The sequence below is a fragment of the Phymastichus coffea genome, unplaced genomic scaffold, assembly GCF_024137745.1.
Source record: "Phymastichus coffea isolate CEN01 unplaced genomic scaffold, Cenicafe_Pcof_1.1 PCOF00082, whole genome shotgun sequence".
In the NCBI taxonomy this organism is placed as follows: domain Eukaryota; kingdom Metazoa; phylum Arthropoda; class Insecta; order Hymenoptera; family Eulophidae; genus Phymastichus; species Phymastichus coffea.
The window spans coordinates 527,542-552,976 of record NW_026706893.1 but is presented as its reverse complement, the minus strand read 5'-3'; the positions used below and the strand labels follow the sequence as shown (position 1 = coordinate 552,976).

General features: G+C 38.8%; 1 protein-coding gene across 2 annotated transcripts in view; it reads right to left on the bottom strand.

Moving 5' to 3' along the window:
- LOC131668661 (alpha-mannosidase 2) overlaps positions 1-25,435 on the bottom strand; it is a 141,686-nt gene that overhangs the window by 108,760 nt on the left and 7,491 nt on the right. The window contains exon 2 of one of the 2 annotated variants that reach the window (XM_058943018.1): positions 12,780-12,823. The gene's annotated coding sequence lies outside the window, so the exon portion shown is untranslated. Of the gene's footprint in view, positions 1-2,665; positions 3,128-12,779; positions 12,824-25,435 lie in introns of those variants that run through there. The other variant, XM_058943017.1, reaches the window with a different exon arrangement.

Here is a 25,435-nt window from a genome sequence, read left to right as displayed (position 1 = left end):
TTAACGCGCTGGGCTTGATTTTAATGGAGAGGATTAAGTAATGAGCGAGCCGAGCGCGCCTGCGTGTTTTTTTAGCTCTCGCTTGCGGGGAACTTCTTGACTTTCTCTCTCTCTTCTTCCTCTCGCGCCGAATATTGACTTTACGTTTATTAGTTTCCAACTTTTCCGTCTCTGTTATTTCATTCATTTAGTTCATGAATAATGTTTGATTGTTAGTACGTACAGGACGAGAAACTTCATTATTATTGTTTCTGCACTCCAAACTGTGCGAGTCGCGTGGTATACAGGTAAGACGAAACAAACATAGATCAATCAAAATACTTCCACGCGATAAGAAGAGCATGAAGTAGAAGAGTTGGCTGACTTTCACTTGCCCAAAACAAGCATTGAGTGTTCATCCAAGCGCCAAAATTTCAGAAAGTAGCCCAACAAGTGCGACACATCGTCGCTGCTGGAAAGTCAGGAAGAAGCGACACGCGACGCGGAGCATACGCAGACGTGCATGCGTGCGTCTACGTGTCTGCGTGCGTCAAGAAAGTTTACCGTGCAACCTGGAACTGCCGCAGCGTTGAAGTTTTCGACAAAATAAAAAATAGACGCGACCGCGAATACATTTGCCTTTTAATTTCCGGAGCCACGCTGTGTGCGTTTATTTTAGATATATCTGTTTATTTTTGATTTTACACACGCAATGCGGGCACCTCTTGTCAGAGGAAGCCGGTTCTCTCATTTTTTCAAACTCCACGGGAGACGCCAAGTCGGACGAAACGAAATTGGCGTGTGTTTGTTTTTTTTTTCTTTTTTTTTTTTTATTAGCGAGATGTTTCTTGCGTACACAATAGATCTGCGTCCTAAGCAAAAAAGGCGATTCTCCTGTATTTGCTCGATAGAAATTGATTCCAACTTTTTCCATCAACTTTTTCTGACTATTCGCGCGTGGCAGTAAACTCGCGATGGATTTTTTTCTTTATAGAGACTGTATTTTTTTTGTTGGCTTTTTAAGGTCATCGACGAATCGAATAATTCCTGAAATTTGTTATTGGTGGTGAAATTGATTTGCAGCGAAACAAATTACTAGTAATAACACTAATGAGATAACGAGACTACACATCACCGTGAAATGAAGGTCAATTTACATCGCGTTTTCATTGTCTGGATTAACGAATAACCTTGTAAAAAATTCTTCGAACATTTATTCATATAATTAGTAGAATGATCGTTAAAGCTTCATTTAAAAAATTGTCTGAAACATAAATATCAAGATCGACTATAAAGTCGTACGAATCGACGATAACTTCAAAGATCATTTCCTGTCTTATTGCAGAGCCGTAAAAAGTTTGTCCCAAGGAGAAATAAATAAATTGAAGGGTCACAGCAATAACTCCCCAGGTTGAACATATAGAGTCCTCGAAAGGACATGGAACCGTAGGGCGTCGACTTTAGTCGAAAGTTCAAACGAAAAGATAGATACGCCGACGTCGTCGTATCGCCTTAAATAATTCAGCAGAGCGTCCTTTTGCAGAGCGAGACCAGCAGGAAAACTAAACGCTAGGTCCTGCACACTCTAACACGCATTTATAATGCACGGATTACGCGTAAAGCTTGTGTGCATGTAGTCGCGAAGGCACGTCTGCAGTTTCTTTGAAGCTATCAATCAACTTGCCAACTTCTATCCGTTTCAGCACCTTCGCATCGAAAAGCTTTTGATGTTTAATTGCGTGCTCTTTTTTATTTGCTCTTTTTACACTTTGCTAATTACGCTTTTATAGCCTGCTTTCTTTTGAGAGACTTCCAGCGATCAAGTTAGGATAATTCAATTAGTAACTTCGAAAAAGAATTCAGTGTATTTCAGGAGTCTTTCCCAACAATGATCCAATCGAGTAGTAGTTCATAAAAATCCCGTCCATACATTGTTTTAATTTCTTACAATTAGAATGGCTTTTTTCATGAATGATTCAAAATTTTAAGAATCGATCATTTTTTGAGGCTAATATTTATATGTATCTTACTGGAAGATACTGTAAAATCTATCAAATTACATATTTATTTCCCGTGAAATGATACCTATATTTTACACAATCTATCTGTTATTTATAATTCGATATTTGAATCAGAAAACGAAATTAACCAGTACAAATAATAGATTTCTGAAATATAATTTTTCAAAATAAAATTGGATTATTCACGATGAATGAAAAATGAATTTTATTTTCTGCGCGTATAAATTGGAAACTCGCTTACGAAATATAAAATATTTTTCTTTCCATTATGACGTTGATAAATTTGGAAGAAGCTTTAATGCTGCTTTAACTGACAAATGTTCCCGTTTTGAAATATTTAAACGAAGGTTTGCGGTTTTCAGCTTTTATCCGATATTCCCTGATAGCAAGTACTTCTTTTATATTTTTTCAAAAAGTTTTTTCATCTCTGTCATCTCGTGACTAAGAACCTCAAGCGACAACTCAGTTCAGTCTCTCGACTAGCTTTTCATTAGTCTAAATAAGAATAATTACGAATAATGAGTCATTACGCGAACACGTGCAGGGATCATCTTACTGCTCTCCTCTCTAACAAGTTTCAAGAAGTAAACACGAACGCAAAAACCAGAACCGAGTGCACAAGGAGCAAGAAAAAGCTCCGAGTATAATTATTTTCTTGATCTTACTTGTGTGTCACGGTGTCTTATGCAAAACAGGCGCCACGTGAATTTTTGAAATCTTTGCGTGTTGCAGATTGAAGCTGATGTACACGAGAGTATGTAGGAAATCTCACTGGAGTTGGCAGTTTAAAATTTCAACGAAGCTCGCTGCCTTCACTATATATTACGTCGAGAACATGACACTGACACCGCGTTGTAAGTTGCAGAAACTACGGGCATGTGCACTTGACTTTCTAGAGTTCGATGAGGAAAAGATCACTTATTAAGAGGAAAGAAAACTCATGTGTTACAGATTAATCACTTGAACGTTAGAATGAAAAAGAAAAGGAAGGAACTCAACGAAAAATTCACAGGATACGTCGCGCGAACGGTGCAACAACGAAATGCTCTGTGAAATGCCGACAACACAGCTGACGTCTAGCGTGTAGCGACAGTGCAAAGGAGCCGGCAAATAGGCAGCCGGTCGCAACCGTGAACCACGCCGTACTGCTTGTGGACAGTCGGAGCAGGAGAGAGCTGTCTAGACGTACTTACGTGACGCGTGCGCTGCCGTCGCGCCGCGTCGGCTAGAGAGCTCAGCAGCGCGCATGTGCCAATAATCCGCGTACGCACCTTTATATACACGCATCTCCATGGCACCCCTCTATACGTACCCATTATTTACTTTTCTTCTGATACCCTGCCTGCTCGTATACATCACGTCACTCGTCTTTGTGTGCGCGAATGGGCATGACGTAATACGACTTTTAATGCACGTTGCATCGCGCGATCCGAGCTACATTATACGCTTCATTAGGTCAGCAGTGTAAAGATTCCGGTAGATAAGTTCATAAGTTGACCACTGCTATTCATATCACTGCGGTTCAATTCTAAAAATGAGTTATATACGCTAAATATGTTATTTTTTGAGTAATTATTACAAACGTTGAAGACAGATATTAATTCAGTGGCGCTCGATGCAAACGCTTTGCACCGCAGTTTTCTAAACGTACATTTAAAATATTCGATGGGCCCTTCGAAACGAGACATCGATCCGAGTTGTACACGTTTACACTGGTTACACGATGCCTCGTCCCCATGCCTAGTTAATGTGCAAAATAGCCAGTTGAGCGAAAAACTTGGTTAAAGCTAAGTCACACGTAGGTACAAAGCGTATCGTAAAGTTTTCATCCCCGGATATTCCGGGGGAGCGTGTTCGCACATGTATGCGACGTAATATCCCCTCGCGCGCAAGAAGCTTTTCGGGCTAACGCGCGTGCACGCATGCAATGCAGAGGAATTGCGGCGGTGGCCACTGGTCTGGAAGGGAATCGCTACAGCGCGGAATTCCCGCGGAACTTTAGGGACTTCCGCCAATTTTGTGGAAGCTCGGCTCTCTCGCAAAGTTCATAAGAATTTTCAGGATCTCTGATAGATCTGTTGCCGCGAATTCAGATCGAATCTGGAAAAGTTACCATTTCAGTTTCGCAATTTCTTCGTATCTATTTTTTTTTTCAATGCTTTTTAAATTTGCTACGTAAAAATCGTTAACGACCTCGCTGAATCAACGAATGATAAAGATTGCGCATTGTAGCGTACACCGATCATTTTTTGCAAAAAAATACTTTTTCCATCGGCATAGGTAAAATTATAATTGTTATTAAATTTATTATATCTATGTTGCTGACCAACTGGTAGCACCATAAGCATCAATGATACTTACAGTGGCACCAGCAACTCTTGTGTCGATTCAAGCAACACTTACAATTTTCACTGATAAACTATATCAAGGTCTTTAAAAGTTACATTGTACTGACATTCAGTAAGAGCAAACATTGTAAGTTTATAATATGAACTTTATAAGCATGCTGTATCTGAAGAGATAACATTTTTCTCTTCTTTCGCCTTCTAACAATATACATCCAATGCCGCATGTGAATATCAACTTTTTGTATTTAGATGATTTACTCTTTAGTCGTTTCCAAATTCTATGATTTGTATAAGTGTCTAATTGTAAAAGTGTCAGCATTTTCCAAAAAAACTCATTATAAATTCCGAAGAAATTTAAATTTGCCAATGTTTTTTTTTGGTAATTGGATATGAACTGATTTCAATTAACTTGTCAGTTATGCACGGAATGCAAAAAATGAATTGGACGTTGCGATAATCAAGGGGACAATGTAATTGAATTCCCAACTTATGATGAATCGATTTAACCAATTAAATAATACTTCGATTTTACCATTTTATTCTAAAACGTAAGATATTATAAAGCTTCGTGGACTATCAATTTAAATAGTAATGCAAGAACTTGCGACTTGTAAGCTTCGTTTAGAAAACAATTTTCACTCACCGGTCCGTTCCAGATTTTCTGCACAACTCGCAATTAAATATTATTAAACAAGATCCGTACGTAGATACTAGAACTGTACGAAGAAAGAAGAGGACAACTTGTGCCATCGTGTCTACTTGAACCTCTGTTATACCCCCTCTACTAGTATTTTACTTATCATCATATAATACAAGTTTAAATTTTTGCTAACGGACTAGTCAATGCAGCAGCATAATGTTAAATCGTTACTCAACATAAGTTTACTGTGCATTTTCCTAGTGTGCGTTTCAAATTATCGAAATAAATTTTTTATTTTTTACGTAGACTTTTATTTATTTGATGGCAGTATAAGTGAAAGCATAAAGTTTTTGGAAAGTATAAATTCAAGATAAGATACTCCTGCAATATTAACGTTCTCATAATACACAAAGTTCATCAAATAACCGTACTTATTGCAACATGTAACAGTTGATTACAAGCATAAAATCTTAATGTGAAGTCCGCTGTAATGTTTTAATGAAACGATGATAGAACTTAACGATTTTAATAAGGTTTCACGAGCAATTGAAATACTAACAAAGGTACACTAACATTTCTTTTATTTCTTTTTGACTCGACTTTTTATTTATGTATACATTCTAGTTCAAATAAATAAAAGTACCTTCATAATTTCGAGTTATCTGTTTTCGAAGTTTAAATAAAATATGTACTTTTGAATTCCAAGCATTCACAATGTTTTTTCACTCACAATCAAATTTGACAAGAGCAACATTTCATTTAATTTGAGCTTCAAAGAGAAGTAACTCGAAGTCGTGAAAACAGACTTAGCCGGTTGTGCTGAGAAGTTACAGATTTATTTGGAAACATTTCTATTTAGAAGTACATGCAGTTAGCGTTTTATAAAAAACGAATTTAAAAATTAAACGAAAATAATATACGTATAGATTCAAATGGTAATAATTTTAATAATCCGATAACAAATATGAAATTGATCTGAAAATGTATATATAGTTCAAAATATATTTTACAATGGACAAAAAAATGAAGCGCATAAAACTCGTACCTAGCTGAAAAAATGAGAGTATAAAATTGAAATATTTCTCACATAAATGTACATAATAATCTATAAGATATAGAATGTATTTACCAAGACTATTTATAAAAGTTATACGATACGGATGTGTCACACAGTCATCCATTATTTTTCCATACGTCGCATAGTCACCCCCTAGTCTAACGTTAATCCCCCTACGCATTCCCTACACATCGCTACTATGTCTTTAAAACTATTACTTCATTCCACACCATGACTACACAGAATTCATCCCTTATTTCTCTTCTTCTCGTGCGACGAAGCTTCGTATCTTAGCGACGTATGCTGTTACCCTCCTTCAATAATCTGATGAGCTTTTCAATTTCTATAAGAAGCTTGGCTACCAGCGATCGAAGTGCAATTAGTCCGATTGAAAATCGCACTCCACTCTCTTTTTTTGTACGTCCATTTCTTCGTTCACACTGCAGATTTTATTTTGATCCCTTTTGCGGGCCGTACGCTCGCGATCTATGGAACATACCGTGTGGCTCTTTTGATCTCACAGCTGCGCTCGCGTTTGTTTTCAGAGGTATCAATCAGTCATATGCAATGCTCCCCCGAGCTTCTAGAGTTATCTATGTAGCTCACTGTATTTTTTATACAGACATACTTTTGCGGTGGTGGCCAAAGCGAAAATACCGCAAAACGCTTTGCGGTTGAGATATTGAAATACCGCATTGTATTTTTTTTAGGATCAAACAGTAGTTCGCTTCATTTGTGCTTGCGTTTGTTTAAAAATTTGTTATTCTTTTCTTAATCTTTACTTGCTGTAGTGTACATTCTGTAATTATGAAATTAATATAAAAATGTTAACATTACTGATTCAATGCTCAATCATGAATTTTAATACATTCTTTTCTACGATCGTAAATTTGTTTTATTTTTTTTATTTATTTTTTTTCATTTACTCAGATGAAAATTTGATAAAACATCGAATTCTGAAGGAATTGTCCTTTTTCTTGAATGCTCTAAAACGCCCATTAATACATAAAAGAAAATCATGAATAAGCTATATTGAGTCATACAGTAGCGAATTTGTTAATTTTTAATTTATCCACTGTAGTTAAATTGCATGTTTCGCTGAAAAATTAAGATTTATTCAGTGTTACTGTTATTAGCACCTAATGCTTCGAGTGTGCATTGATATTACTCCCATTCGGTGGAAGAAAATTGTGTTAATTAGGGCTTGATTGAGTATTGATTACTCTATTTTGACTCAGAAACGACTGAGTGGAGTATTTCGAGTAACTGACAGCAGGAATAGCACAGACACAGGCATGCTATATATTTGTGCAATAAAACAATTGAAAACAACAATAAACGACAACTTGAGATATAAATAGTTTTTTCAAAGTTCTTGATAAAATATTTAAGAACAGAGTTCACCCTCGCACAGCTAATTGCGGAAATGTTCCGCTGATGTGTGCGTGCGTATGTGTAAATACATACGCGATCGACGCACTTGCGTAAGAATTTATTACCCGGTGGAATATGGGCGTGTACACCTCCCCCAGGAACGAATTTCGTTTGAAGTATACGCGCGCACCGCAGAGCCTCGCTTCGCTACTGTTTACCCTAGATTTTTCACCGAGCGAAGAGGGCTGCCGATTCACGGGGTCAATATTCGCTCAACCAAAAAAGCCCCGCAGGCTGTATGGCGATTTCGCAAGGCGCGAGCCTCGCTCCGATCTCTCACGCGCCCATGTGCATACGAACTTGCACCGTGCCGCTGTGCAGCCTCGAAATTAATTGCGTATCCCCGCGCGAGCCGGCTGTTGTTTGTCTCGCGTATCCACTCTGCGCGAGCGCGAGGTCGCGTGCAGATGCGAGGCTCGCGTTCTCTTGTCAAACTGAGATCAAGGCAAATGAAAAAGTTGGCTTGCTCATTTATAAATTTTGCGCTAGCAATTAATATGGTCTACCAAGCGGATAGCTTTCAGCGCGGCACTAAAGCAACTAAAGCAAGTGAAACACGGAAAATAACATGGTAAAAGTTCGATTAAACAAGAGCAAGCAGCAGCAGTAAGACTGGATGGGGGAAATTTATATATCGGTGGCTAGCCATCCTCTCTCTCTCTCTCTCCCTCCCTCCCTCGAGGGAATTTTTCACGGGTAAATTCCAGGAAAACGAGCATCAAGCCCCATCTTTTCCGCTGGCTCGAGCTACATAGGTCTCGCCCGACATAATTCGGCACGACCCGGAAAAGTATGTTAATGAGAAAAACACGAGAGCTAGACGACGCGGAAAGCGAGACCAACTATCCCGAGCGGCCAAAAGCCCATGGAAAAGTTGTAACGAACAGTATAATCGGATTGGAAAGAGCTGCGCGCAAGCTATAACTTAAACTCGCCGTGACCTACCTTCTGTGAGTCGTCTTTTTTTACATTTTCTTAGAAATACTTTTCATCATCGTAATCATTTGATTACTTTTCTTCATTCGTTCCGTACGTGACAGCTATTAAAGTGAAGTTTCAAATCGATGCACACTATACTTATCATTAGATTGCCAAATTGTTTTCAATAAGAATAAGTAAAAATATAGATCGTCATTTATGTGAACATTAAACTTTCAATGATTTGAAATTACGTCGCCAACGAACTCATTTACTTTTGAGCGCTTCTTTTTTTTAATTAAAAACTAAAGTTTATGACTTGGCTGAGTAAAATAATTTTTCAACTTTAAGTTGCAAAAAACGTGCTCTGATACTACGCGTATATACCCCGAGAGTTTTTAGTCCCATTATCCGTAGGGTAATAACAGTGTTTTACAGTGCAATCAGGTTGTTCAAGCTTCGTACGAGAAAAACGGTGGAATACCCACATGTGCGAACGGAAAAGCAACAAAACAAAGTCAGTACCCGCGAACACATTTCATATTCCGTACATACGCGCCGCTGCACGAATGCTTTCACGGCACACAAAAGTTCAATCACAAGGGCTGAGCGATAGGAAAAGAGCTCGAAGAAGTCGATCATTCTGTGACAGGGAAAAAGGCGAAGCGGAGGAAAAGCGACGGCTTACGCGCGCGCTTTTAACTCCTTGAGCTTTCGGGCTATCTCACGCCCTACATAATGCGCCGGAAGTTCCGAGGTTTTACTCTTTTGCCGAGCCGACAACCACGACACCCGCCGCCTGCCGCCCACCGCCGCTCGGAGGAAATGGAGTGCACTTATTTAAAGGGCCTCTGGCCGGAAGTGAGAGAAAGCGCAGGGGGAGCACGAGATGCTTTGCACCAGCACGCTCACGTCGTCGTATACGCTGGCAAAAAATACTGCGCTCCGCAATTTTTTTTCTCTTCGAATACCCGTTACAACATCAATGATTTACAGAGAATATTTCGTGTTTCGAGAAGTAGTGTTTGCTGAAAAAAAATACATTTCACTTCGAGAGATATGCTCGGGATTTGCAAACTCGCTTCACTAGGCTAATGGAGAAATAAGTGATTTGAAGTTGGTTCAAATAAGTTACTAATCGAAGTACTCGTCCAAGTTTCCGCAGACCCGCATTGTCATGCTGACCACGCAACCAACATCTGACTTGGTTAAGATAAATACTTCTTATTTGAGTTACAAGCTCGTTCACCGATTGTCCTCTCGATTAAATTGACTATCAATTGAAGTCAATATTATTTCTTTTTCTTTTCATTGATCGAATGAACTGATGCCAAACACGAGTCAATTATAGAAATTGATGTTTCAACTGGAAGAGCAAATATCAATTAACAAACTGTGTAAGTGTCTAATAAATTAGCCTATTGGTAATTGGACTATGTTGAATGAATAGGGCTGTCTTCTATGCAGACTCCCTGGCGAACGCTCGGTCCACTTAGGGATATTTGCATAGTCGGTCAAGAGAAGAACGAGCCGAATGAGAAAAAAAAAGCGAGATAGAGCAGCCGCCAACGACGACGACGACGACGACGATGTCCACCGAGATCAAAAGCAAAGGCAAAGGAAGCCATTCAAGATCAAGGATAGCGGCAGGGTCCATTGGGCTACTCCGAGCGAGTTCCTCTCTCACTTACATTCCCCGGCACGAAACTTGGGTGTCTTTGTCCGCGTATATAGGCAAGCTGCTGTGGCTCACATACTTGCACAAGCCGCACGTACAGTTTTCTCTCTATATATAGAGCGGGATGGACCGAGTTAGGGCTTTTATTGAGACTAAAGTGACATGGCAAAAAGTATTTATGGCAAGGATTAATATCCTGAGCTCGACATCGGAATTTTAGCTTCTTCGACTCCTGGCTTCTTTTTTTTTATATTCCAGGACTTCCAAGATCGGTCATTTGTCTGATATCATCGATATACGTACAAGTTGACCCGATCTTTGATTAATGACTTACAAATACCCATTGATGGATTACAAATAAAAATAATCAATTTGTAATTAATGCTTTCAATGAAGGATAGTTCTCATTTGACCTCAATTGAATGCATAATGGCATGTAAACGATGAAGAATTTGGTTTATGAACGGCTATCCGAGGCCAGAATCAGAAGTGGTTTATTATTCAAATACGATTGCGTATTTTGAGAATGATTCCAAGACAAATAAGCTTTTTCCATCCAACATTCCTCATCACATAAAATTAACTTGTCTCTTAAAGTAACAATAAATCATACATTAATATGTATATATATGAATTATTTTATTCAATTTCAGTGAATTCTAACAAATTTTACGACTAAACTATATTTATGATTCAACTGAATTGCAATTTAAAAAATTATTTTAATTAAATAAAAATATTTTTTTAAGTAAATTCATTGAAACTATAAAAAGACATTTTTTTAACTAATAGAATTGAATGAAATTACTTTACAAATGAGTGTACGTGTATAAATTCTGATATTGACTCAAACTTTCACCCAAACTTTAACACTTCAAACCGACTTCTAATCACTTCTAGATTTCGAATACAAGAAAAAACCGCAAATTATATCAATGACCCCGAAGAAAACTGTAAAATTAATTTTCTATATCTTAATTATAAAAGTCTTGTCAGTTAACGTCATCACTATATTTCAATGCAGAGCAACGTTACAATTGCACTCGATCTATAAAAAGACTTTCACCATAAAAGGTGAAAATTGTACAGCCATGTGATTTATACAAGGATAAAAAAAGGCAACGAAAGAGCGCAACAGCTGTACGCATCTCTAAAGACACCAACGTCTTGTCTCGATCTCGATAAAATTAGTCGTAACAAATCAAGCTACAGAAGGAGAGGGAGAGACCTTGCGTCGTCGATAGTCTGGGTGGCCGGAAATTCTCGTTGTCACAGTGATTTTGAATCCCGGATGACTCGTCAGTCGTCGTCATTGCGTTGTTTTCGCGATAACAATTCACTCGAGGCGACGCGAAAATCCCTCCGCGCGAATAATCGCTTGACGTCCAAGTGCATTCGCCACCGAGAAAAACTCGATTACGGAAATGAATCGCCGCGCTACCTGTCTCTTCCGAGTAAATAAGTTTGAAAGGGCAGCTGAAGTAGTATAGAGAAAGAATGAAAATGAGCAAGTGGAACACGCGAATGCTTGCATAGAAATTCACTGTTGCGTGGGGGAGTGAATAATGGGCATTTGAATAAAGTGATTATGCTACGAATGTGAAAAAGATAAAAGTAGACGCACGAGAGGCTCTTGTAGGTATTATGATAATTCATACTGCAATTACTTTTGTTTGTTTCTCAATGAATCACGTGCAGAGTAGAAGTGATTCGAAGAGACTGCATACGGAACTAACTATTTGTATGACTTGAAAAATACATGATGTTTAAAGCTGTAGAATTTACGTAGAATTATCGTACAAATATCTGCAAGGATTATGACTATGTTTAGTGATATGCAATATTTGCACCTATTACACTTTAGGAAATCGAAATAATTCAAATTTGAACTTTACCCATTGCTTGTTCAAATAATTAATTTGGATTCAATTACTATTCCATACAGTTCTCAACTGTAAATAAAATTTTTATAAATTGTATTACATAATAAAATGGGTTTTCCTTGAAAGATAAAAGAGCCAACTTAAAATAACTCTTACTCACATAATATAGAGAGTACATTACTTACTAACCTGAGTCATATAATTACATCAGACATTACTAAAGAACATATGCATAAAATAAACAAATCTTTCACAAACAATATTAGACATGATCAAATAAACTATACACGTATTTTCCAGTAGATTGAAAATTGATCTATTTGAAAAATAAAGTTTTTCTTTTTATGAAGAAACCAAAACATTTTCTCATTACACCTCACTGGACTCATAATAATATGCAAACTAATAAAAAATTCCTATATTAAAACTTCTTGACTAATTTCCATGAATATAAAAATCGCTCGTCGCTTATAACCGTGCACGTCATAATAAACTTCAAAATCGGAATATACCAATTTAGAAAATCCGACCAAGCGCCCGAGTATGCTTATACCTGTTCGGTCATTTATATGCGTCATGAAAACAAACCAGCCATGCCAGGGTTTAGCGCTTCTCTCAACGAGGTATGATCTCAAAGCAGCAACACTGTTTAACCTCGTTTCACAATTAATTCATAGATTATGCTGCGGAGCTATCTCTAAATAATAGGATCGGTTGTAATTTTTTGAATAAATGATTATACCATATAACAAGTATAAACTTTCTTATTCGGCCATTGTAGTGGTTAAATATGTAAATTAAAACGACTGAGCGCTACTTACATTCAATAACTTGCTGATTCCAGGCTTGGGTACAGCACACTCATCTGTAACAGATTAATTGATAGACGTTATTCCAACGTATGAAAGCTTTTCCTATATTCACATGAACGATCGATTGGAACTAAACTAAATTGACATTGACGCATTAATGAAACTAAAAGTAAAAAAAACTATACGAGCAAATTGTTTGCAAAAAATATCGACATTTCGTCGAAACGACGGCTGCTAGCGCGTTCGTTATTTGATATCAAAGTTGGAAAAAACTAGAAAAGCTCTCTCAACTCTACACAAAGAATATTTACAAAAGATTTGGTGAGCATGAAAATTTTGCGACGCAACTAACGATAACCATTTATTCGTGCTCGACCTTCGACTACAACAAAAACTAAATAACGGTGAGAGTTTTGCAGTCTCTCTTTTCGATTCCCCCGCGAGACTGTAACAGCAACATTCCCAGTTGCGGCTCGCGCGGAAAGCAAAAAACAGGGCTTGAGAGAGTGCAGAATAAAAACGGTGTCGCGCTGCGCGTGAATCTTTCAAAAAGCCGAGGTGAAATTTTCTCGCTGCTAGGCTGCAATTTCGACGTCGCAAAAACGCACACTCTGTGCGCGTGTGCGCGCGTGTGTGTATGTAAAAGCGCTAGATGCAAACAAGAAAAAAGAACAGCCAAGCCACCATAAATTCTTTAGTCGAAGAGAGAAAGAGAGAGAGAGAGAGAGAGATTACGCAAGTCCGGTGCTCATTCGCGCCCGTTAATCTCGAAGGGAGGCACGCTCTCGTTATTTCGGTCGTTAAAACTGTCAGCGACAAGCGACTTTGGGCTGCGTTGCGTCTGCGGCAATCGGGTTAAGCCCAGGAAGATTCGTCACCGAAAGCACCACTTTCGGAAATTTACTTGACGCCTATACTGCCCGCCTCACCACCAGTCGAGTATGCGCAAATTACCTCGCGTGGGCACCACCACCATGCCTGCTACTGACTTCTAATCTTTATGCTGCTGTCATACATTTCAACTTCTCACTTTTTCTATTAAAGTATGTTGATTTGTTTTGATTGATGTTTATAGAATTCTTCCGTTTGATTAACTGAGTGACTTAGGTTAGCTTGGGTTCATCCAAAATCACAATTTCGAATAAAATTATCATATTCGCCAAATTTCTTTAGTATTAAAAATTCTAGCTTCATGTAAAATGATCGCACTTTCTGACGAAATATCATTTTGACACAGGTATAAGCAGCCGTGCAAGCCTGATAAAAGTATAAGCGAGTTCTCGATAAAAACTGCTCTCAAACAAGCTGTACGTAAAAGTTTGATCTCTGCTCTTATTAATTTTCTTTTTTTTCCTTTTCCAAACGAAAACTAATCCTACTATTCAGCAACGGTGACTTTTGAATGCACGTATAGGAATACTGTCCTCGCAAAGGCCAGACAATGATCCATTCAACGCAGCCACCCTCTTTTCTATTCGACTCGTACTCAGATTCAACGAAGAGCCGGGGGACGGTAAAAAGGTAAAAAAAAAAGACGCATGTACGCGCAAAAGCAAAAACACAGGGAAGGCAAAAGCGAGAGAGAAAGAGCAATTGAAAGCTTTGATGTCGTTGACGTGGCGAGCGAACTGAAGGCGAGTTGCGCTTGCGCATTTAAAATTCGAGGTTGCTTTGAATGAGAGAGGGACTGGAAAAGGGCCCTCGATACGTCGACGCCCGTCGAGGTGCCTAAAAGCTATAAAGAAAAGAGCTTATTGCAGTGAAGCGTTTTATAACTGCCGTAGACAAACTCGCCACGATATAGAAAGAAAACTGACAATCGGCCTTGACTCAAAGCGAGTGTGCCAAGCGTACGTGCCATGTTAATAAAGCCTTCGTAGGATCGGAAAAGAAAACCGATACCGCAACGTAAGATAAACAACGGTAAGATTACGTTGATAACGTTTACGTTGACGTGTCACAAAGCGTAACGTGTAACTTGTGATAGATACTGCGATCGAATTGAATTGTCAAAATATTCCAGAATGCATTATTCTTCTGAGAAACTTTTACCATATAAGATTCCATGCGTGCGCAAACACTTTGGTAGCTGATATAACAGTATAACATATTTCAATAAAAACTTTCAATTTTCATCAATGCAACAAGGTGTATTTGACGTGGGATTCATTTTCACCAAGATTCCGAAAAATGATTAAAAATTTAACGAATACAATTCTATGTAACAGCAGCCACATCACAGTACAGGTGTATTCACTCGCACTATAAGAGTTTAAAATAGATATTTAAAGCCATTGTTGCATTGGCAGACATGAATATCATTCACCACCAGACCATTTGGCATTTGCCCCTCTGGTTCTCTTAGTGAGCGGCGCGGCAAGCTGGCCGCTATCCTTCCACATCCCCCGGCAATTTTACGCGCGCCCACACTGGCCGCCTCATTTTGCTCAGTCCATTTACACGCGGACCAAACAATTCGGCGCATACGGTGTCATGCTTCGCGGTCGCGCCGCTGCCGCAGTTAGTCGCTGATTTATTTATGCAATTTGCGCGCGCAGAGAAAGTTGGAAAAATGTCGTCGCGAGAGAGGAAAAAAAACCCGGACGCGTTTTGAATGTAGAGGAGCGAGTCGCGTTGTCGAAATCGCTCCTGAGGGTGGCGTGCGAACTCGCCAACTACGGTGATTCTTCTTTTCCTCTCGAGCGACTCTTTTAGTCCCTCGATTTCTCGTTTTTTCCAAACTCTCTTTCCTTTCTATCTCTCTTTCGCGCGCTCTCTGGCCAGTTTTTATCTCGATAACTTTTTTCACACTTCTTCCTTTTGGACTATTATTTTATCCGACTTTTGCTAATTAAAGTGCCCGGAATGAAAGTTTCGGAAGTAATGGCGCGTGCTCTGTAGTGAGAACTAATATTATCTGCCGCTGTTGGACTTTTACGTCGCACGCGCGGACAATCAAATTGCACGCGAAATCAAATATATTTTCTCGCGCCACCTCGTATTTCAACTTGCTTTTCAAAAATATAATCTTACCGTAGTAAATAAACTATGATTTTTTATAGTTTTTTACTCCACTGACTCGTTTCTCCTTTTGTTCGCTTTTCGCTTTGCATCGAACTCCCCCCGAAAGTGCAGTGGGATTTCGACGGTTTTCAAAAGAACGTAAATCTTCATTGTTTCTGCCCTGGCGCAAAACAAAACGCAGGCTTAAGGGATTTGCTTTTTCCAAAATAAAACCTTTGCCAGGGATCTTTTGAAACCCTTTCATAAATAAGCCTTTGCACTTCGAAAATATCTTGATATAAAACAGTATAACGAGAGCGTGATTTTTAGAAAATCTAATGTGAAAATGAATATTTTTATGCACAGCTACCGGCTTTTATAGCAAATGGACATTCGCGTATTGATAAAATGGATTTCATTGAGGATTCGTTTGATTAATTGTTTGTTAATCCACAAATTTCTTGGCAAGCGAACTTACGTAGCTCGCCTGTAGATGTATACATAGGTATAAAGGAGGAGAGTTGCTGTTAGCAAACGGGAAGAAAGTTCTAGTTACGAGATAGCCGAACGAGAGAACAAATAAGGAAACAATTTGCACTCGAACGCGAGAGAGCCGAGGCGAAAAAGGCCACGTTCACGCGGGTGCGCGCGCGCGCGCGCGCACGATACTCGAATTCGATTTGCACGAGTTTGGAGATTCCGCTCCCCGGAATAAATAATAGGCTCCCTTATCCCACCTCCCCGTAAATATGCGCGACGAGGTGAGAGAGAACAAGAGGAGAGCGCTCGAGAGCTAAAGGCGTCGCGCGCGGCGCGTTGTCAAGCTAAAAATGCCGGCGCTTAAATAAGTTTGCAACTTTGGCCAGGACGAGTGCTCAATGCTAAGTACTCGCTCGTCGAGCCTTGAAAAGTCTCGATAAAAGCACGCTCTCCAGGGCTGTTGCTGCCTGCTGCTCTGTGAATTGATGCTTGGCTGATGGAGTGGTCCTGTCGCGCTTTCCCAATGGACTTGATGAGCACCCCGACTGTTAATGGATTTGATCGAATGCATTATAGTTTTTTTTTTTTATTTTTCGCATGTCCGTAATTTTAAGCGGAAAAATCAGAATATAGGCATTGTATTCTTCGCTTAGCGTTATAAAAACTATAAATAAACATGAATTATCAATTCGAAAACAAAGTAGATAAGGTCGAAACTGACCAGATTTACATTTGATATGATGACCTAAACGAGTCTTTCAAATTATATAACCTATCTCTTTGCAACGTTGGCAGCTTTGAAGTGCCCTCCATAAAGAATATTGGCTTCATTAAGCATTTATGCTCTACGTCTTCACGCACTTTATGGTCGCCATTGGAAGCACAAGAACTCAATAAAAAGCTCATGAAAATGTCACATAAAAAGTAACCGTATACTGATATAACTTTGAATTTTAAGCAGGTTTCGACATTCATATATCACGGCACGTAAAACCCAGATTCGAAATGAATAGCACCGTACTGTAACTACTTTACGGATACGAGTTTGCAAGTATTGCAAAAGATGATCAATTTATATTCAACTGCGTCGTTTTCAAGTCAGGTCTCGGTACCCGTGTGTACAAGTATCCTAAAAATCTCGGACAGTCTCGTTCGGTCAACGGTCGCGCGATTGCTTCGATGAAAAAACACACGAAGCGCTTTTTACAAGAAATCGTGATGATTTTAAGCTTACACTGCCCGAGCGGTGAAATGACATGGGGTATCGACGTCTATGGGAATTCGATGGCCAATTTCGATCTAGTGCAACGTCAATTACAAAAAAGAAAAGAAGCAAAAAGCTCGTGCAAGCGCTCTCACGGAACTGGGGCTGCAGGAAAGCTGTACTCGAGAGGCTATTCGGCGAGGGGTAAGAAAGACGCTCGCAAAGCAAGCTCATCCCATAGTTATAATATTAATAAATGGCCGTGAGCGCGCGCAAGAAGACAGGAAGGGACGGACGGCAGAGCGTAAGCTTCTTGAGAAGGCGAAACACGATCGCATTTTGAAAAGCGAGGCGCAGAGCGGCGCCGGACGCTGACACTGCGCTGCCCTGCAACTTAGCGGCGGCAGTGGGAGAGAGCTTTTTTCGATTTGCAGCTGGGAAACAAGTGAGCGGAGCTTTCAATATGCCGAGGGAGATCCGGTTACCTAGGGATATTGGATATCGACCAAGGCTTTATCGCCACGCGTCGAATTTCACGCTCTCGCCCGTTCCATCTTCGAATGGACGCGTCGGATGAAAATCGGCGGCTTTGAGCTCGCGCGCACCCAAATCGTGGAGAATTATGCGTTGTCCACTTTTCGCGAGCGATATCTCTGCGCGCGAGTTTCAGCGAGCCCGGAGATATACTTTGCAATTAGCGCTCGAGATTATCGAGAAATTGTGGACTAGCTGATTGCCAAGATACATTGCATGGTAGTACACGGGGAAGGGGATTAGTCGCGCGTTCGGAAATCGTGCGTTCTGATTATATGGGATTTAGATAATGTTGCTTTATCTCATTGCGCTCCTCTTACGCGAGCGAACGACTTCCGTTGTGGTTTCATCAGGTTTTCGCGCCGTGGCAACGATTCGTCACTGTCTCATTTCGACAGCATTCGATACAGTCGGCATATTCACGAGGACTGCTTAAATTAGTGATGACTTTTATCTCTTCGTTTTTGCGATGTAAGTGTGATTGGTTGGATAATGACAACGTAACATAAAGAGTCTTCGACCGAGATCAATCGACAGTTTGCGAGATGCTATTTGAATGTATCGAATTGTGAACGCATTTAAATAAATGAGCTGCTCAAAATTACAATTGACGAATGAAAAATGTTATTTGGCACTTAAATGCAAGCGTAAACTTGGAGTACATTGGCAATTGTTCAGCTCTGTGGAAAAAAAGACTTGCGACAGTGCGCTTCATCAGAGGACATTGAAAGCGCGAAGCTGGCAGAAGCAGCGCGCGGAGTAGAGCGAGAGCGAGAAAGCAAATGGGTAACGCGCGCGCGCCTCAGAATTTGATATTACGAGGGCGTACGAGTCGGCTTGTTCTCCTTTTTCCATGGCACCCTTATTAGAGGCGACATTCGTAGTCCTGAACGCGTTAGAGAGAAAGAGAGAGAGAGAGAGAAAGAGAGAGAGAGAGAGAGAGAGCGAGAGATGGTGCGCGCGCGCACAGACGTGACTGTCGTGCATACACGCATACACCCCACGCACGCGCACGCACGCGCACACACGTCGCGTTGGCGAAAAATAAACATACGAACTTTCTGCTGGCCCTTGATGCTCGTGTATTCCTTCGTCTCCTTTTGGGCGACGCGCGCACAGCCAGCCAGCACGACGCTCTATACGTGATTGCCGACAGATTTTTGAGCGCTCAATACGCCAGTCTACTCACGACTCGTCGATATCATTCCGATTCATGAACGCCCAAGCGCTTCTTCTTCTTCTTCTCTCTCGCTCTCTTCGCTTCAGTGCGAGAGCATGCGAAATCAACAATACTCCGCACGTTGCCACTGCGCCGCTCGACTTCCGCTAGCTTCCTAAATTTTTCTTTGATTATTCTCCGATTCTTCGCCACCTTTTTGCGCTACTTTCGCAAATTTATTTTCCATTTGTCGCAAGCTCGCAAGTTCTTCGCTTGATTGTCCATTGATATAATATTTTTTGTAACAAAGTTGCCGCGTCACCTACGCGCTTTGCCACCGATTCTTTAAAAGGGGATAAGAGAGGCGCTTTCGGTCTCAACGATCAAAAGGGGGAGGAGGCAGGAGGATAGCTAATATAACTTATTATTAGCATGAACCACGCAAATAAATTAACTCGCAAAATTTACTACTAATATAAACATTTAATAACACACACTAATTCGCATGTCTTACCGCTAACAAATAATACCGAGATCTAATCATTACTACCGATGACAAATAAGTCGCGGATCGCCCGATCATTGGTGGCTGAAACAAAAGCCAGTAGTTAGACGTATTTTCACTATGCGCCCAACGCTGGCTACTATGCCTTGCCGAAAGCAGGGGAAATTGAGGGACAGCAGACGCTTGCCTCCGTCACATTTTCAAAATTTACTTTTCAGAACCAATACGATTTTTCCTTTTGATTTTGACGCAGTGTTCATGTTAGCAATACAATGGCAGATGAATGTAGAGGCAAACGCAAGTTACAATCTGATATTTGAAAGCGCTTCGGCAAATATTATTCTACATCGAGCAAAAGATATCTAGCATATCTGAAATTCAGAAATCGAATTGAAGCTCATTATATTTCGCAAACTTGCGCGGCCGACAATAACGGGCATCGCGTTCTCGCGAGATCAAAGCTTTGAAAAAAACAATAAGGATTCTCAACGAGAGCTGACTGGAACAATAGAAGCTGACTTTGGCCCGAGTTTGTCGCAATCCAGGCGAATAAAGAGCCGGCAGAGCAGCAGCAGTGCAACATCAAAGCAATTACGCAACAGGAAGATTACAGACCTCTTTTGCGCCATCTGTAGATGCCACGTAAACTTTGACCCGGACAATTCCATTTGCACGATCGCAAGCGAGAGACAGAACGACGTCAAATAGCATTAGCAAAGCCAAGAGACTGTCATTAGCAACTGCGCTCCTCAGGGGGTCGCGCGACCTTACTTACATTATACACACCGCCACTGACATTCTCAATGCGGCTAAGGAACATTCCCCGATGACAATGCGCGCTGCGCTTTATCAGCCTGTGATACCTGTTCACTCTACATATTTTAGCGCCAACTTTCAGCAGCCGTTTCACACGCATAATTCGTCTATGTGCTATGCAAGTATGGATCCTCTTTCTTTTCTAACCTCGCCATTTTTATTATGCTGTATATTTCCTAGTCTACTTAGCTTTCCTTTCATTTTCACGGCTCACTCTACTTTGAATACAAAGTAATACGTATGCATGTGTGCGTGTGTATGTGTTGGACAATGTTCAATGTAAGCTGCAGCCAAGATTTTTTTACACTATGCATCAATCGTAAATTATTGAAAATTCAGATTTATGAACCGGTAGCGTGCCAAGAGGCTGATATTTTCATGTCTTTGATTTTTTATTGGCTTCCATTTTTCAAACCAACGCCAAAAAAACGTTCTCTCCACAGTAATAGAACACCTTCAGTCATATTTATCACATGAGCCAGATGACAAACTAGCAGAAGTAGAATTCTGGCAAATTAAACTGCTTTTCCAGCTTTTCCATACCGAATAGTAACTTCGAACGCTATCTTTTCTAAAGCTCAATATTTACTCCACAACCGGCATTTGAAACAGCCTTCCTTGCTTTTCTATTCGAAAGCAAAATAGCGGAACTTTTGAAAACAATCGACTTAATATTGACGTTTATTATACACTTGTGGAAAGAAATGGAAACTGATTATCATTTAAAAACTGATAGATAGGATGAATCATATGAGAACTAATGCAAACACTCATAAAGCGTTTACGGAACTTACTAAACTTTCGCGAAATTACTACAAAACAAACTTCACTTCAGCAAATCGATTGGATTACAACGATTGCTTTATTCACGCAAAGTTCATGTTCCAATTTTAATTTGAATAATCCTTCAAGTATCACTAGAACTTCGCAACAAGTATTTGCAAAATTTTAAGAAATTGATGCATTGACCTATTCTCTTTTGATCTCACAATGTATCTACTGTTTCTAAGCCGTCTCTCGATCGTGAAGCGGATATACCTGTCTGGAGCTGACAATTCTCGATTTGAGAGGTAGCTGTTACGACTGAACTGCAAAGGGCCTGTCTAAGTCACGTCATTAAGCCCCGACTCCTGAGGTTGCATGTAGCTTCTGTTATTTGAGCTTTACACAGTAGGCCTTCGCAAACGTGCTGCGGTACTCCCGATTCCATCACGTCCTTCTCCTTACACTGCTTCACCTCCATACGCTCGATCGGCCGTAATGTCTTTAGAAAGCTTGCAGACGTCTCTCCGTGGATAAATTCTACTGTGAAACACGTACGGTTCCACGGTTTTAGAGAGGAATCGGAAGAACAATGTATATTAACTGAAATATAATTCCTCTACATTTTTTTCAATAGCGTCTAAAAATTAATCATTCAAAATTTATGATGGATTTCTTCATCTTTATTGAAAAAAGAAGAGGATTTTCAACGGATTAAAAGAACATTCAACTTCTTTAATTATTGATAGTTTCACTTCATAGAGTTGTTGATAAGATTTCATTAATAGCAAAGCTGCAACGCTGCTCAAACTTAATCAGATAATAGATAAATAATTTTTCAAATTTTCAAAGTAATGATTTTTTTTTTCCTTGTAGAAGAAGCTTTGTTTTAATGAGAAAACTTTTTTACAGAAAATCACTTTAGAAATGTGTTTAAAGTTATCAGGGATCTGAAAATTCAATTTTTATGAAATGTCTGTGTATGTGTGTGTGTATACATGATATGTATGTCATTGTCAATAACTCACGTTCTATGCGGTAAAATTTGTCGCGTAGAGACTTTTTGAATGTGTTTTTTCCACGTGAAGGATGGAAAAAGAGATTCATACAAATCTATCGTGTAACTCGATTAAAAATCAAAATTATATGACTTTGAAATATTATGAAATATAGTTTTTCAATTATTTTTGGTCTTATACATGGGATTCTTTAAATTTTATATTCGAGTTTTCTAGTAATTTTATTTTCCTTTCATTCTAAAAAAAATCGTAACTCTGACTACTCCTGTTTTAAAATTATGTTGTAAAATGCTTGAAAAAACATCATATTTGGAAAAATAATGAAACTTTTTAAAATTTTACTGAAGGTGCCTTATATTATTAGTGAAATATCCTATAAATCTCAAATCTTTGTATGGATTAGTTTTTTTCGCAAAAAAAAATTTTTTGGTATACAAATAAACCTTTTTTTTACAATAACAGGAGTAAATTAAATCGAATCGACTTAAAATTTAGTAAAAATATCTATGAAAAAAAATTAGAAATTAAGTTTGTAAAAAAGTTAACTGCGAATGAGTTGGCAGCGTTTTTTACTTTAATATCTAAAAACGTCATACTAACTTTAAGTATATTAATTTTGAATAAACTTTAAAGTATTTTATTCTGACTACATAATATGAATAAAAGACTTAAAGGTAAAAAAATCTTTTGTAATCGCATCGGCACATGAGTTATTGTTACTTTTTGTGTTAGATTGCAATCAGTAATCAGTGCGACTTCGAACTATTTTTTATCAATATAGGTTAAAAACACATTGCATCCTTAACTAAAAATCGAGGCAAAATAAATATTCTTACGAAAAGAGAGTTGCATAAGATGGCAGCTCTCATACAAGAATCGACAGGCGCAGCGCCGCAACACAAAGGCTTCGCGCGCGAAAGCACTTACGTAAGGTAGAGCACTTCGACATTTTGGAGAGCTGTACAGCAGCAGCTCCTTCGCAGCACCTAAGCGGATGGCGTGCACATAGAGCCAGGCGCCAACGATAAATACTGCAATGTTCTCGCACTGTCTTGGCCTCGTACCTCTAGCAAACGTTTATCTTTCACCTCAAGATTTAAGCTAATTTCCTCGTCGCAATGAAAGTGGGTCATCACAGCCCTTGTACGCTCGCTAATCTATGGTAAACAAGCTTGTTTACGATGTTAACTTGGGATAACATGTTTCATGAATCATTAATTTTTGAACAATTTTTAATCCTAAGTTATTAAGTAAACGTGAGGAATAAACTTTTGTTGTTCACTTGGAATTTTAATAAGAAGTCAACAAAAGTTTGCGTTTATCATTGTGCAGCAAGTGTTAGAGTAGATACTAAAAGTCGATCGATCGCGTCGATAGAAAAGTATTGGCATGGTGTCCTGGCATGAGGGCATGAGAGAAAGTGGAGCTTGCTGTTCGTGATTAATAAGCGAGGGTGAAAGGTCACGAAGAAGATTGTTTAGTAGCGTGACTCGTGGCTGTAAATCATTATCTGCTGCAATGTTGCACTCAAAGCTGATTTAAGTCTATAAAGTTTTTCAATACACTTGAAAGATCCTCACGTTGCAATGACTTTCTATTGATAAAAAAAAATTCCAAACAAAGGATCTTCTCTTCAATGTTACCTATACATGTTATTGTCGTAATATTTATTTCTTTTACAACATTCTTTAAATATGAATGATAAATACCTTCAAGTACTAATAATTAATTTATATAGCAGTTTTAATAGATATATTTAAATATTCAGATGAATTTGCATATGAAGACAAATAAAATTTAAAAAACAGACAACAATGCAGACATTCCTCAATGAATAATAAATTCCAATACACTCAATTAATATTCATAATATTCATTGAAAGGCTGTAGTGAGTTCAATTAAGCAATAAAAAATGTTGGAAAATTCGACTGATTTGTTAAATTAAAAATAGGTGCATGTTTGGAACCTATGCAAGCGTACTTTGACATGCCAATATGATGATAATAAATGAAAATAAAGTGAAAAGCATTAAAATCTGAGTATAATTAAGAATAGTAATAGTTTTTTTATCTAATTAATAATTTATCAAATAAAACTTTTGTAAATTTGTTACAACTGATTTGTTATAATTTATGTTTATTTATTTATTTTTCTGCCATTAAAATATTTGATCTTAATGAATGTTGTTCATGAACAATAATAATTCAATGTCTATTTAGGACATACATAACCGGAAATAAATTAATGTCATTCTTGCAGTGACCTTCGACTGTATCTATATATCAATACGATTTTATTAGATTAGCTTACAATCAAAGAACCAAGTTTGTTTTTTTTCCATTTCCGCACAAATTGCATGAAAGATGACTAGATATCAAGTCTCATCAGAGAACAGCACCACAAGCACGCGCGCGCTCGAGAAGTCCGAAGTGGCACTCAATGGACATAAGATGATTATCACGTCACGCAGGGACTTTCCGGCTTCCGCTGGCAAAGCAACTATGTGCATCTCTCATTCTCTCTCTCTCTCTCTCTCTCTCTCTCGCTCACATTATTCAATGTTGCCTTCGCTAATTTTATGCGACTCGCTGACACACACCGACGCGTTAAGCCACGAAGCGCAAATCAGGAAATGACAATGCAAGCCGCACGAATCGCTCCGGTGATGAGGCGTTACTCTTTCAGTTTATCGATTTTGCATTGCAAATTACACCTTGCCCATTTTATACAACTCAATAGGCCAGTCAGTCAAATTATCAAAGAATGTTCACGAGATCACGGATATTTATTTTCATTTTACCAGAAAATACTATTAAAAATAGAATTAACATTATTTTTTTAATAGCTGTTTGAAATAGAAAATTTTGAATTTAGATTAATGGTGAGAAAAATAACACAGTAATATATGAGAAATTGCGATTTCATGCATAATATTCTTACCACCACGAGAAAAAAAGACGAGAAGCACACGATCCTTCAGAAAATAGCAATGTTACTTCTATTCCCTTCAACTCAAAATCCCGAACAATAAAGTTCATGATTGACCTCAAGTAGCTGTCACGACATATATATATGCAAATGGTAGTTACTGTTCTCATCAACTTAATTCAGCGTTCTTGAACATTTTCCTTAGAGTATTTCTATAATGCGTTTACATAAGAATGGTACTTACATATTCATAC